This window comes from Impatiens glandulifera, chromosome 1 (assembly GCF_907164915.1).
Source record: "Impatiens glandulifera chromosome 1, dImpGla2.1, whole genome shotgun sequence".
NCBI lineage: Eukaryota > Viridiplantae > Streptophyta > Magnoliopsida > Ericales > Balsaminaceae > Impatiens > Impatiens glandulifera.
The window spans coordinates 131,902,356-131,917,386 of NC_061862.1; the positions used below are offsets into that span (position 1 = coordinate 131,902,356).

The following is a 15,031-nucleotide window of genomic DNA, read 5'->3' on the forward strand; positions in this document are numbered from 1 at the left end:
CAAGCCCACTAATAATTAAATAAACCATAATTGTATAAAAATAAAAACAATAATATTTAAATTGTCAACCATCAATGCTTAGACTCAAAAATATATATAAAAAAACTTCTCTCTAATTTGTGATTTTCTAATTCAACAAATAATTAATTTTTTATTTAGTATTTATTTCATAATTCTGTTATCACACAGATTATATGAGGGAAAATAAAAATAAAATTAAAATATCAAAATATTTATATATATATATATATATATATATATATATATATATATAATTAATGAAAGAATGTTGGATCCTAGCACGCTTAAATTATTAGGTGAGATAATATGAATTGGATAACGATTTCAGTTAATTAATTGTAAGTTGGTCAAAGTGAATTAGAATTGACTTAAAGCAATCATTCAGTATTTGGGTTCTTTGACAACATTGCCAAATATCATTGATAAAATCACCATTGAGGTCCATAAAACCATTTTAGAGAAATTCTTAGAGAATATATGAAATATTAAATAACAAAAATGAGAATAAAAGTATTATTAATATCTATTAATAAAAGAAATACTCAAATTGAGTTTATAAAAACTATCTAAATTACATTAATGAAGAATTTCAATGGCCTTATATCTTCTTCTAACTGGTTTTGGGTTTGAGCATCTTCCTCGTTTATATTATTCAGCCCTCGTTTAATGGGCCATGCTTACATCTTTATTTTCTCCTCCAAGAGTTTTAGGGTCATGCTTACATCTTCCAATGAATAGGTATCCTACATGAAAAAAAATTAGTGATTAAAAACATAACAAAAATTGAAGAAACAAAATGTGGTGATCTATATCAATACCTTTTCAACATCAATGTTGTTCATCTAGGAAGGAATCAACCAATACCGTTTCATCAACGGTGTTGTTTCTTACTGATGATTCTTCTTGTTCGTCTAGTAAGGAATCAACCAAAACTTTGTATCCGTTATCTTCTATGCATATCCATTTATTAAGGTATTTTGTTTTCTCTGCATTAACATGAAACTAGTTAGAATACAGAACACTAAGAAATTCACAAAGTGACACAGATTGAGAAAGAACCTACCTTCGTGATCAAGAAGAAGTATATAAACAATCATAGACATTTCAAGGCCGTATTTGTATTCTCTCCTGCAGCAAAAATGGATTTCATCTTCGTATCCAAAACTCTTTTCAAGGCCGAGATTCTCACCTCTCATCTTCTACTTTTATAACTCTCCAACAAAAAAAAAGGATTTCAAGGACGAGATTCTCACATTATATCTTCTAATCAGAACTCACTCTGCAAAATCTTTATCATCTGTAATCTTCATTTATAGATTTTAGAAATGAGAAGACGGCGGCTATAGAAGATGCTGATAGGTTAAAGATTAGGGTTTTCTAATGGGCCGAGCCCAACTTTAACCTAGTTAGTAGGGCAAGTAGATAGAAAGTATATTGAAGTCCCTAGATAAATTTACACTTAACAATTCTAACAACTATTTGTTAATGGATTAATATTCACCTCAAACTTATAATAAAATATAATATAAAACCAAAATTGTTAGGTCTTTTTTTATTATTAATTTAGACTTTACAATTTTATTAGATACAGAAAATACAAATGCAAATCTTTATAATTTTTTTACTTTGGTTAATAGGGAAATAAACAAATCCACTTGAATTTGTGTATTTCAATGCAAAACATAAACTTATCTATATTAAAAAAAAACATCTCCAATTTTAAAATCATTCATTACACTAAGTTAAAAAATCACCAAGACTAAGTTAAAATCACAGTCAACAAATTGAAGTCTTTCAAAACATGTTTTCATGATATTATGTTTAACTATCACCCAAAGACAACATAAAATAATGTGATTTGAATCATCAATTCAATTAGTCATTTTAATTTGAATCACCTCAATTAAAAAAATTTAAAATTTAAATGAATATTAAATCAAATATGTCTAGTCATTGTTTATCTTTCGATTTAATAGTAGATAAATTTTAAAAATTCTCTTTTAAACGTCATCTTCAATACAACAAGATTCCCAAAAATTTATATTTTTTTCTAAATTATTTGTCTTTCTCAACTCTTAATAATGCAAGTTTGTTTAAAAAAAAATAAGAAATTTATTGAGTTGTTGTCATAAAAATTCAAATGACTTATTTGTATGAATATATTTCTTATTATTCTATTTTATTTAATTATATTAAAATTTTATTATTGATATTATTGTAACCATACAATTCAACGTGTAAATTTAATTATAATGATTTATAATATATTAAATATCATAATGGATAATAATCTTTTAAAATTCAACGTGTAATTATAGAGGTTTCAATAAAAAATTAATTTGTACATGTTATCAAATAAAATAATTTATACATTAAGGTGTATTTACATTGTATTTATTAAATAAAATTAATATTAAATAACTTCGAAAACTTCCTCTTCATCTGTAATGTTTATTTATAGATTTTAGAAATGAGAAGACGGTAGCTAGATGATGTTAGGTTAAAATTTAGGATTACTTATGGGCCGAGCCCATTTTAACCTAGTTAGTAGGGCAAGTAGGTAGAAAGTATATTGATGTCCCTAGATAAATTTACACTTTACAATTCTATCAACTATTTGCTAATGGATTAACATTCACCTCAAACTTATAATAAAACATAATATAAAACCAAATTGTTAGGTCTTTTTTATCATTAATTTACTTTACAATTTATTAAATATTAAAATACAAATCTGTATATTTATTTTTTCTTTGGAATGCAAAAACACAAACTCAGTTATATTTAAAAAAAACATCTCCAATTTTAAAATAATAAACATCACACTATGTTAAACTATCACCAAGACTAAGTTAAAATCACACTCAACAAATAGAAGCTTTCAAAATATGTTTTCATGATATTATGTTCAACTATCACCCAAGACATGAAAGTATGTGATTATTCAAAATGAATCATTAATTCAATTAATCATTTTTTCAATTTGAATATCACAGATTAAAAATCTTTAAAACTAAAATTAATATTAAATCAAATATCTCTAGTCAATGTTTGTCTCTCGATCTAATCTTCGATTTGAACATCATCTTCATGATTAAGACAATATTCTAAAAAAATTAAAAATTTTTAAACCATTTATCTTTCTCAACTCTTAATGATACAAGTTCTTAATAGAATAGTTAAGTTTAAAAATAACAAGTCTATTTAAAGAGTTACTGTCATACAAAATTCAAATAACTTATTTATATGAATGTAAATTATATGAATCATATTTTTGTTTAATTCTATTAAAATATCATTATGTATATTATTGTAATCATGTAATTAAGATTAAATTATAATGAATTATAATACATTAAATATCATGATAAAGAATAACTTCTTAAAATTCAATACGTAATTCTAAATATTTTAATAATAAATTAATTTGTACACATTATCAACAGGGTCGGCCCCGGTAAGCAAAACCAAGATGTTACGCCTTGTTTCGTAAGTTGTGTTTATGGTTCTTGATTCCAAGAATCAAGTTCTTGATCTCTAGGACCGGGTAGAAATATATAATCAAATGGCAGCGGAAGGGTTTTGTAATATAGAATTTGGGATGAGAGGATAGAAGAACCAAGAGTGAGAATAGAAATATTGTTGGTGTATACCAAACAGTCTAAAATAATTAATCAAAACATAATAGACAAATGGGGGTGAAGAAGTGAAGAACTTTCACAAGTAATTTCATATATTCATTATTCCATTTATGGGTCCTTGGGGAAGAGTGATAAGCCTTTAATAGGTGATGTCTTGCCTTAGAATATCCGGTTACAACTACTTAGAAAATAACAGAATTCAGTTTGTAAAATAGAAAGAAAAAGCAAAACAAAATATTAAAACAATAAACAGAAATCTAGCCCAAGTGCACACTAGGACCGATGGAGGCTGCTAGAATTACATTTGGGACCGTGACATTTATTTCTAGAGCGTAGCATTATCTACCTCTTCAAAATTCATCGCCCTCGACGAAAAGACCGTGGCTTGGTTAGCCTCTAATGCGCATGTCCCTATCTTCAAAGAGAACTATTTTCTCTTGCTATCGGTCGGATTTTCAGCAGGTCCAACAAGTGTCGGAGTATAGGACCACATTTCTTTAAAAGTCTTTGGTAACATCCTTTCAATAATGGAACTGGCTGGGACATTATGCTCGTTAGCTTTGTCGGGTCATCAGTCTCCACTTCGCCCATGTGAGAAATTTGTGTGCACCCAAAGTCGAGTTTTTTGTTGCTGAGAGATGACCTTTGTTGCTGCAATATCTCCAACACCTGGTGCAAAAATAATTTCTTCTAGTTTCGATCAAGCACTAGGGTGTTATCAAAAATCCAGATCCAGTCCTTCCTTCGGCCCAGCACCCCAGGTACAGCAAAATGGTAATTTTTCTTTCGATTATACTCTAGAGTGTCTTCAAACAACCAAGCCCAACTCCTTTTTTCCGGACCAGCAACACATGTGCAACAAAATAGTCATGTCTTCTAATTACCTTCCTGGCTAGTGGTCAGTTCTTGGGTTGCTGGAATAGCTGATTGAACCCTTTTATTATGTGTTGGAAATTTTCAGGAATGTCTTCCAAAACAAGTGAAACAAATTGGCTTTCGTGCTTACTCTTTATTTGCACCATCGCAGCAACATTATAACTTTCCAAGGTCTTTCCAGATGGCTTCCTTGTATTACCTGCGACCGAGGAGTACCCTGCTGGACCGTGAATATGTGCAAAGAAATGGCATGTTTGTCCCCTGTCTCAAGCAACAAAGGTGGGTCATCAAAACCTGATTCTTAGACGGTTTCTTGGACTTCTTGTTGATTAGCTGGGCCATGAATATTTTGGATTTGCACATATGATTGGGCTCCCATTTTTCATTGCAAGTATAACATAGGTCTTCCTTGGGGTCGGTTGTCTGGTTTGTGCTCGGCCAGACAGTGTTAACATTGCATGGTTTGGGTAGTAGCGGTGTTGTACAAGGGTCTACTGCTCATTAGGGACCCATAAGTTGCTTCTTGGGCAGCACTGACTTGTTTCTAGTTCATGCGTTGTCTCATGGGGGTGTCGTGTATAGGAGGACCGAATCGCAGCAAGAGGTCTCTCTTGAATACATCCTACGACAAGGCTTCCATATGGTTATAGTTCTGCAAATATGAGCCATGCCACATTCTTGCCTCTTTTGAAAAGTGAGTGCGGACAATGTCCAGTTTCGTGGCATCATTTGTCTTGCCCACCATAAAGAATTGCTCGGCAAATATGAGTCATCCCTCCAAATTAGTCTCATCAAATTCATGAATATTAACATTTATGAGCCAGGTTGGAGGAAGGTAATGTTGGCCATATTGGAAGGGCCTTTTCGTAGGAGGACTGTAGCAAGCAACGTTAACATAGGGTCGGGTGCGGGGATCTTGGCCATTTCCAAACGCCCCACTTTTAATGGCTCATTCTTTCTTCAGCAGCATCAAATCATTGGTCCATTGCAGCTTGCATAACATCCGTTTGTTGGGACAGGCCTTCGAGTAGGGTCTTAAGAGCATCCATCATTGTTTGCTATTGGGTTTCTTTCATTTAAGGATCGTCTTGCTCTGATACCAAGATGTTACGACTTATTTCGTAAGTTGTGTTTATGGTTCTTGATTCTAAGAATTGAGTTCTTGATCTCTAGGACCGGGTGGAAATATATAATCAAAAGGCAGCGGAAGGGTTTTGTAATAAAGAATTTGGGATGTGTGGATAGAAGAACCAACGGTGAGAAGAGAAATAATGTTGGTCTATACCAAACAGTCTAAAATAAATAACTAAAACATAATAGACAAATGGGGGGTGAAGAAGTGAAGAACTTTCACAAGTAATTTCATATATTCATTATTCAATTCATGGGTCCTTGGGGAAGAGTGATCAACCTTTTATAGGTGATGTCTTGCTCCAGAATATTCGATTAGAACTACTTAGAAAATAACAGAATTTTATTTTTAAAACAGAAAGTGAAAGCAAAACAAAATATTAAAACAACAAACAGAAATCTAGCCCAAATGCACACTAGGACCGATGGAAGGTGCTGGAATTGTATTTGGGACCGTGACATTTATTTCTAGACCGTAGCAGAATTATAATACATTAAATATCATAATAAAGAACAACTTCCTAAAATTCAATATGTAACTCTAAAGATTTTAATAATAAATTAATTTGTACACATTATCAACGGGGTCGGCCCTGGTTTTTTTTTTCTATAGCGGGCTGAGACAGCCCAAAACTCAGTGTCGGCACTGATTATCAAATAAAATAATTTACACATTTGTTAAGTAAAATTAATATTAAATTTGTGTACTTCATACTCATGTCTATTTTAGTAAGAAAATAAATCATTTCAAGAGAATGAAAGTTTAAGAAATCAAGTTTAGAAAAATAAATAAGTCATATTTTGATTTTTAGGAAATACACAGTTAAGACTTGATTGTAATTAAAAAACTGAGTTTCTCTTGAAATTTCAGAAAACGTTTTTATTGTTTTAATTTTTAGGAAATGCTCTTGTTAAGGCTCTTTGTTTTGAAATGGAATTTTGAAATTCATTTTCTTTAAGTTAGCTTTAAAAAGTGACTTATAGTAAGTTTTCTAACCTACATTGATATCTTAATTAAATAGTATATGATAGATTTCTTGCTTCGAATGTTGGGACAGTTTTGTTTTCAACTTTTGCAAGAAGAATGCATTAGGCTACCTAGAATTTGATACTTAGATTTCTTTATATAGATTTTGATAAATTATTTCAAACCAATCAAATGAAATAACCAAATTTGGAGTTAAAAATCAATGTTTACATATGGATGTAAATCTAAATATAATTGTGTTGGGCTTGAAAAAATTTATAGTAGGCTTAAAGAAAATAAATGAGAAATTGTGGATAAAATTAATGAATGAGCGTGATTTTTTTTATTTCTAAGAATTAGAGAAAGAAATAATAATTAAACAAAATTTTAAAATTAGAAAATTAAGAGTATGTCTACTGTAAAAATAAATAATTTTCTTTTTCTTGATGGATTTAAGCCCATCTCAGTCATAACGAAAATTCGATATTCCATTTCGTTGAATAACTTAACTATACCGAACCAATTATACCTTCTAACGATTTTTTTTTGAAAAACAGTTAAAACCATTTCATTAAAATCTCAAAAGTAGGAGGGTCAGAAATCAAAGCTAGACAAACCCTAGCTTTGATTAAAGTTCACAATCAAAAGACCTAAAAAATCTCTTCTGACCACTTTACCAGTTTAATATAATTTGATCATATGTAAGTATGTCTTTTCTCCAGGATTTCTTTCAAATTTGAGCCATTTTTGAACTACATGAAGTAGAGATAAGGTATGTTTGTAGAAACTTTTTCAAACCCTTTTCTTCCCACTACTTAATTAGAGCCTCTTTGATAGTTGTGAATGATATTCTGTTTTTTCCAATGAAATTTTTAACCACCACAAACTCCCAATTTGAATTCAAAAAGAGAGTTGAGTAAATATACCTTTGCTTGGATATCCTAGACTTTTCTTTTGTAGGCATGGTCTTCAGATTTCTTTTATGCTTTATTCTGTCATACCTCGTTGACATTCCATGTTGAATTACTCTTGATAGTGTAGGTCTTGGATTTGGGAGCCTTCATAAGCTCATTCATTGCATCAACTGACCATTTAACTATCTACTCATATTATGTTTTTTTCAGTAAATTCTAGTCCTGGAGATAATGAATATTGAGTTAGATTGTTATTTGTTGAGCTTTCTCTTTATTGATTGTAATTTCTCCCTTCTTAGCATGCATCAGAAGTTTGGTAATCTGGTTTTAAGACCAATCAGGTTGACTATTTAATTATAAATAATCTTCCATACTCCCTCTTTATTGCCATGTTTTTCTACATTCTTTTTTACAAGAATTTCTGCAGTATCTGTTAATTTAATATTGCTTTTTTCCTTTTCCCCCAAAAAAAATATTGCTTTCCTCCTACTTTTTTTAGATAACTTTATCAATTATACTCTCAATCTCTCCTGCTTTTTTTAGATAACTTTATCAACTATACTCTCAATCTCTTTTTCTGTAACATTCTTAATTTCTTCCAGATTTAACTCCCTTACTTTTTTAGATGTATTACGTTTGTTCTTCCCCTTTCCCATGATGGTAGAAATAGAGTAATAGAACAGGATAATTATAGAAACCCTAAGAGATGATCACAGATAAACTGAATACTCAATAAAACAAAGAAAAATCCTTTCAAATTCTAAAGATATAATGAAATGAGTGAAGAAGAGATGTGAGATATATAAAGAGTTCCAATACGAGGGATATTTATAACTAGTAATTAAACCATCACAATAAATTCATTAATCAATCCAACGGCTGATAATTCATCAAACGATTGTCATTCCTAGACTCTTAACATTTCAAGACTTTTGGCATTCAATCTTATACATTGGAATTCGATCTTATCCACTGATATTAAATTTCACCAAAAAATCACATTTGAATTTGGTATGAATTTATATTTATTTGGATTAAATTAAAATTAACTTATTTATCCCAATTCACATTTCCATTTAATTAATGAAATTAGTTTAAAATCCCAACATATATATATATATATATATATATATATATATATATATATATATATATATATAATTTGTACCACGCAACAAACGCTAACATTAGTAGAAAAAGGATTTATTACGAGGGCATAAACCCTTGGAGAAAGCCAAAATGCTCTCGGTGATTGTTTTCGCCGAGGGCGATAAATGTTCTCGAACAGTGTTGGTGATAGTGTTGTCGGTGAAGAAAAAATAGATTTTACCAAGAGCAGTTGTGGCTCTCGGATATAATTATAATTTTTTACCAAAGGCAGAGCAAATACACTCGGAGATAATAAATTTTTCTAAAACAAAATATTCTGAAATCTCCATCTGGTTTCGCCCACCTTCCCTTAGATCGCTCTTCCGCCAATCTCAATTAGGGTTTACATTAGGGTTTCCTCTTATTTTTCTCATCATCCTTTACACGACTCGCCATCCCTATTTCCTATCCACAACCTGCCACTATAATTTCAATTTTAAAGTAAATCCAACAGAATCCAACAAGAAAAGTATTAAATAAAACAAAGCAAATAGATGCACGGATAAAGAACTTACTTATCGGAATTCAACCTTGTTGAGCATCTGATATGTAGATTCACATTAACAACGATTGAACAATCAAGTTGAAAAATTAAGCGCGCAAGAACAATTATAGCATTTACAAGACTAACCTGATCACATTTATAGAATAGACACAAATGAATTAGTGCACAAACAGTTGAACCTTGGAGCTTTGTACTTCGATGGGAAGAGAGAAAGAGCGGTTGGAGATAAACTGTATTCTTAGTATCTCGTTCAGATCGATCGTGGTGGACTGATTTACGATTTCATGGAAAAGCCACAAATAAATCAGAAAAAAATCAAGTCATAAATCAACAACAGCTTCTTACCACTTCGCGACTAGTTTTGGAGACATGAAAAATTTGGATCTTCTACTTCTTCAGATCTGGATCTGGCAAAATCAAAGAGCCACCAGAGAAAACAAATTAGGATCTACGCGATTTTAATGCTCGTTACCGATACTAAATGAACATCTGGTTTAGTGGTTTTGATTAAATTCAGATGAGCTTGGAAGAATGAAGAGAAAAAGAGAGATAGTAAAGAGGAAGATATGAAACGAAAAAGTTAGAGAGAGAATAAGATAGGAAGAAATGAGACCGACCATAAGCAAAATATAACTTTTTTTTATCGAGAGCAAGCCTCTGCTCTCGGTTATAATCATTTTTTTACCGAAAGCACCCCCTGGCCCATGGTGATATTAATATCACTGAAAACATTATTTCACTCTCGGCGATGATTCTCGATAAATGTGCATTTTTTACTAGTGTAAGTATATAAACAAATACTCAAAAATCCAATAAACTTATGTATGATTGTTATGTGTACATGATTTATGCGTATTAAACACATAATTATGTTGTATTTTCTTATAACCTGGGGTTGTTCAAACTTCATTCCTTAATTAGGTTATTTGAAAATATATGTTCATAATTTTGAATTTTAAGCATGCTTCCAAAATTGTTAAAACACCTTGATAAGATACTAACACAAAATATTCTGAAAATCGTATCCTAAAGAAAATAGGCATTTGATTTCCTAAATCAATTACCTCTTGATCAAAGCTTTGTGGACAGAAGGGGTTGTATTAAGTATAACTTAAATGAGGGGTCATATTAAGTAAAAGTTGCATGCACGATATCTTAACATTCATAATTTGTAACATGGTCCACAAATGGAGTTTCGAGGTGTATACCGATCATGTCGACGGAATGTAACACCATGAAAAGACAAGAACAACGACCCATCTTCATTTGGGTCCATCCCATATTATTTTTTCTTGATGGTTATTTGTCTCAATAACATCGAAAACCTTAATGTGCTATAAGCTATATCGTGGAGCTTATTTAGATTTGAATATAATGAACCTTAGAATTTATGCTGACACATTTTGAACCCTAGCTAGATAAAAGTCTTCTTTATACAACTTTAAAGTCGTAGAAACCAAATAAACCTTAAAAATTTCATTGGAGCTAACATGTTCCTTTCTGCAATTTAAAGTAATAAAAAAAATAGAACTTCAAAATTTCCATATCAAAGTTACCATGGTGCATCCCAAACACTTTTGGAGCTACCATGTTCCTTTCTATAATTTTAAAGTCATCAGAAATCAAATAGGACTTTAAAATTTTCATATAGAACTACCTATTCCATACTAAACACTTTTAGAGCTACCATGTTTCTGACTACACTTTTAAAGACCCAAAAAAACATTATGATACATTTGGATGAGTGGTATTAGAATTGGCATTAGAATTCCAACTCCAATTCAATTCATATGATTGTGAAAACTATAGAATTGTAATTCAATTCCAATTCCTATATTTGTAAAAAATAATATAATAAAAATAATTTTAACATATATTATCTATTTATTAAAATATTAGATGGACACAACCAATTAATTAAGATAACTAAAGGGTCGAGATTAAGATAACTAAAGGGTCGAGAGATATTTTTTAAGTTTCGATTTTCATTAAAATAATATTGGTTCAACATGTTACGTCATATATTAAAAACATATATTGGTTTGACTTATTAACTTCATAAATTTAAAAACAAAATATTGGTTCAAAATGTTAACTCTTTAAATTAATATATATATATATATATATATATATATATATATATATATATATATATTAGTTCAAAATGTTAATTTACTAAATTAAAAAAAATATATCGATTTAATATTTTAACATCCTATATTACAGAAAAATTTTATTGATTGAAAATTTTAATTGTGTTTAAATGATAAAATAATAAGTTATTTTGTTTAAAAAACATAAAAAAAAATTGAAATTACAATTCCGACCTAAAAAAGTGAAATTGAGAACTATAAAATTACACTAGATTGAATTTAATTACGATTTCAATTCTTAATATTAAAAGAACTACAAACTTAATAATTAAAATTGGATTTGTAGACACCTAAATTTTATATTTCCAATTTAAATAAAAATAAAATAATTCCGGACTATTTTAAAATAGAATGAAAGACGAAACATATATAAAATAGGCCAAATATGATATATATTTGACACTAATTTAATTTATATTTGTTTTACATGTAAAAGATAAATAATAATTAATAATTAATAATAATAATAATAATAATAAAAAGAATAAAAAATTAATAAAATTGGAAAATAGGAAAAAAGAAAAAAAAGGAAAGGAAGAGAAAAAAAGGAAGGAAGGAAGGAATAATAGGAAATGAAAAAATAAAAGACAATAAGAAGAAAATCGAATCGAAGAAAAAATCAGTAAAAATATACTAAATTGATCAAATCATATGTTCATGTATAATTTGAATTATAAAATATCAATATTTTTAATAATTATTGTTTAAATCATTCAAAATTAAAAGTATAAATTAATAAAAATTTTAAACTATTTAAAGTAGAGACCGTCATTCTGACGGACACAAAGGAGTTAGCACGAAATCCCTTTCTTGAGTGTAATCAAGCCCCGAACCGAAACACAATCTCTAAAATGCGTTTAAGTACGCAAAAACTTATCCTAATTTTTGAAAAATTAGGTGGCGACTCTATAAATCTAAAAAGTCAATTCATGATTTATTTAAAATATGCAAAGATATTTTCTAAAACAAATTCGAGAATAAAAAGTCGAATTAAAAATATTAAAATGGAGAGCCGAGAGTAATCGAGGCGTTATATCTTCTTTGGCGACTCACTGGGACATTTGAGGCTGAGCGTGAAACAAATTTTTGATCATTCAAAAATATTTTAAAGTTATTTTACACTAAAAAAAAAAATAATTGATAAAATAGAAAAAAAAAACTTTTTCAAGACAGAACTACATATCGATTTGATTCTTCCGTAATGTTCTCAAAGTTCAGATATTTATAAAACTCTTCTTAAATAAATAATAATAAAATAATAAATTCCGAAATTTATCTATTTGATTTACGTGAATCTTTAAATAATAATAAATTTCAAAGCTTATCTAATTGATTTACGTGAATATTTAAATAATAATAAATTCTAAAGCTTATCTAATTCATTTAGGTAAATCCTTAAATAATAATAAATTTTGAAATTTATTAATTATGTGAATCTTTAAATATTAATAAATTCTGAAACTTATTTAATTGATTTAGGTGAATATTTTAAATAAATAAATAAAAACCTAAAATTATCTAATTGATTTATGTTAGTCTTATTTACATGAAGATGTGTATCAGATATATTGAACGATACACTTTACACATCTGTTGAAATACGTGCAAATATTCATCAAATGGAATGACAAACTGTTCTATATGAGCGATGTTACGAGAGGATAACTAGAATGCATGGGATCGATCCCTCCCTTTGGCGATGAGCCGTCTAATAGGACGTAAGCATTGTGGAGGTGGGGGAAAATTCCCAATTGAGTTGATATTCTCTAGTTTATGGCGATGGTTTACCCCCTCCACTATCAGTGAATGATACTCTCTTATAATTCCCCTTAGCACAAAAAACATTGTTACATTATCTAATCGGTTGTTTTTCGTGCTCAAACAACTAAACCTCGTCACTACAACTTTTACGTGACTACTAAATTTATAAATACATGTATTCATTATAGTCAAAGTGAACACATTTAAGTACATCTTGACTTTCAAAACAAAATAAAAAATAAACAACAAAGAAAACCCTTATTCTTAAAATTAGGGGCAATTTCTCATACCATAAAAGAATGGGAAAAGAGGTGTTCACTCATTTAAGAACATGTATTTGTACATCCATTATGTACATGTCACACGGACATGTCACGCGAGATATTAATCCTCCGTTATCTAGAAACTTCTAAACACGACTCTTTGAGAACATGATCCAAAACTAAAATGATCATCAAGACAATATTATCTTCTTAAATGGTCAAAATAAAGTCATTATAACCCAAATGACTACTTTAATGGTTGTGACAATAACTAAATTTGTGCGCGACAAAAGTATAACATGTATTCTCAAAACCAAACAAACACGGTAAGAGAATAAAAGCCAAGAGGCATTTCGAATATGACAGTCAGGTTATCACAAATACGACAACCACAAGGTCATGTCTAGGTTAAACAAAACCCTCTACTAAAACATAAGTGAGGGGCACCACAAATGAAGAAATGTTCCTAGCCTAAAAAATATATAGAGTCTTTTGTAAAAAAAAATCTATATCTTATTTTTGTAAATTTTTTTATAAAAAGTTCTATTACAACGGAACTACGTACCGACTTGATTCTTTTGTAATAGAAGCGCTTGTTCTCAGGTCCAGTCGAATGTTTATAAAACTTTTTGTTTTGTAAGAAAGAACAAGAATTTGGCCTCTTACTATAAACAAAATAAAATAAAGATGTTAAGAAACAAGTAAGAATAGAGTCAAGATCATTATTTCAATGTGATCTTCTCAAAAGAATCTCGATCGTTTGACCAAAGTTTGATTAAGAGACATCACATTGAATTCCTTCTCGTGTTTAAGGAATATTTAAGAAAGGGTAATTTTCGAAGAAAATTTTGTGGAAAAAAAACATTAAGGCTGAACTGAAACCCACAAATTTAGAAATGTTATTTTATCTTGTCCAAAAACAAAGATGTTTTATAACTCAAGGCTTTAAAGGAGAAAAATGAAAAAAAATAGAAAAAGAACAAAGTATTTTTATTGATTGAGATATTAAAATCACCACCTTTTGCTCACTCGGACCTTAGTCCTAATTGTTACAGAAAAAGCACAAGTATACCGATTCTATCAAATATACCCTCAGTCAATGAATCTCTATTAAAAAGCCAAAAGTTGCAAAATATTCTTTAAAAAATAGAGTTGAAGTAAACATTCAAAGAAATGTTGCTCGAGGTAAAGCCTATAATAAAAAAAAGTCATCTACAAAATTTTAATACTTTGATCAAACTCATTCGAGTAATTAAAAATTTCAAAATTATCGTTTATACACAAGATTGAACTCAAGAGTGATGATTTTGAAGCTGGAAAAAAAATTGACTTCTTTTTAAGACGATCCAAAATATTAATGTTCAAGACTAAACTTTGAAATTGTTTTAAATCCTAAAAATCCTGATAACTAAATCAAAACTTGTTAGAGGGGTCAATGTTTTATTCCAACTTTCAAAACAAAATCGAAATAAGAAGCGATGAAGAAACCATGTATAAGGGGCATACATCACTATTTTAAACCCTTTCGATTAAAGCGAAGGTCAAAAAAAGGGTTTTACCCTAAAATTTAAAATAATAATAAAAAATAAATGTGTTAATAAAAAAATCAACAGGGGAAGTATTTTGTCAACTCTCACTAAAAGTACAAAG

The 15,031-nt window shown here is 29.3% G+C and overlaps 1 long non-coding RNA gene across 1 annotated transcript; it reads right to left on the minus strand.

Moving 5' to 3' along the window:
- Nucleotides 1-711: 711 nt before the first annotated feature.
- LOC124918876 lies at nucleotides 712-1,289 on the minus strand. The gene is made up of 3 exons (XR_007097535.1): nucleotides 1,085-1,289; nucleotides 840-1,007; nucleotides 712-764 (listed from the first exon to the last, which is right to left on the minus strand). It is a non-coding gene; the product is annotated as an uncharacterized LOC124918876 (long non-coding RNA).
- Between the last annotated feature and the right edge of the window lie 13,742 nt (nucleotides 1,290-15,031).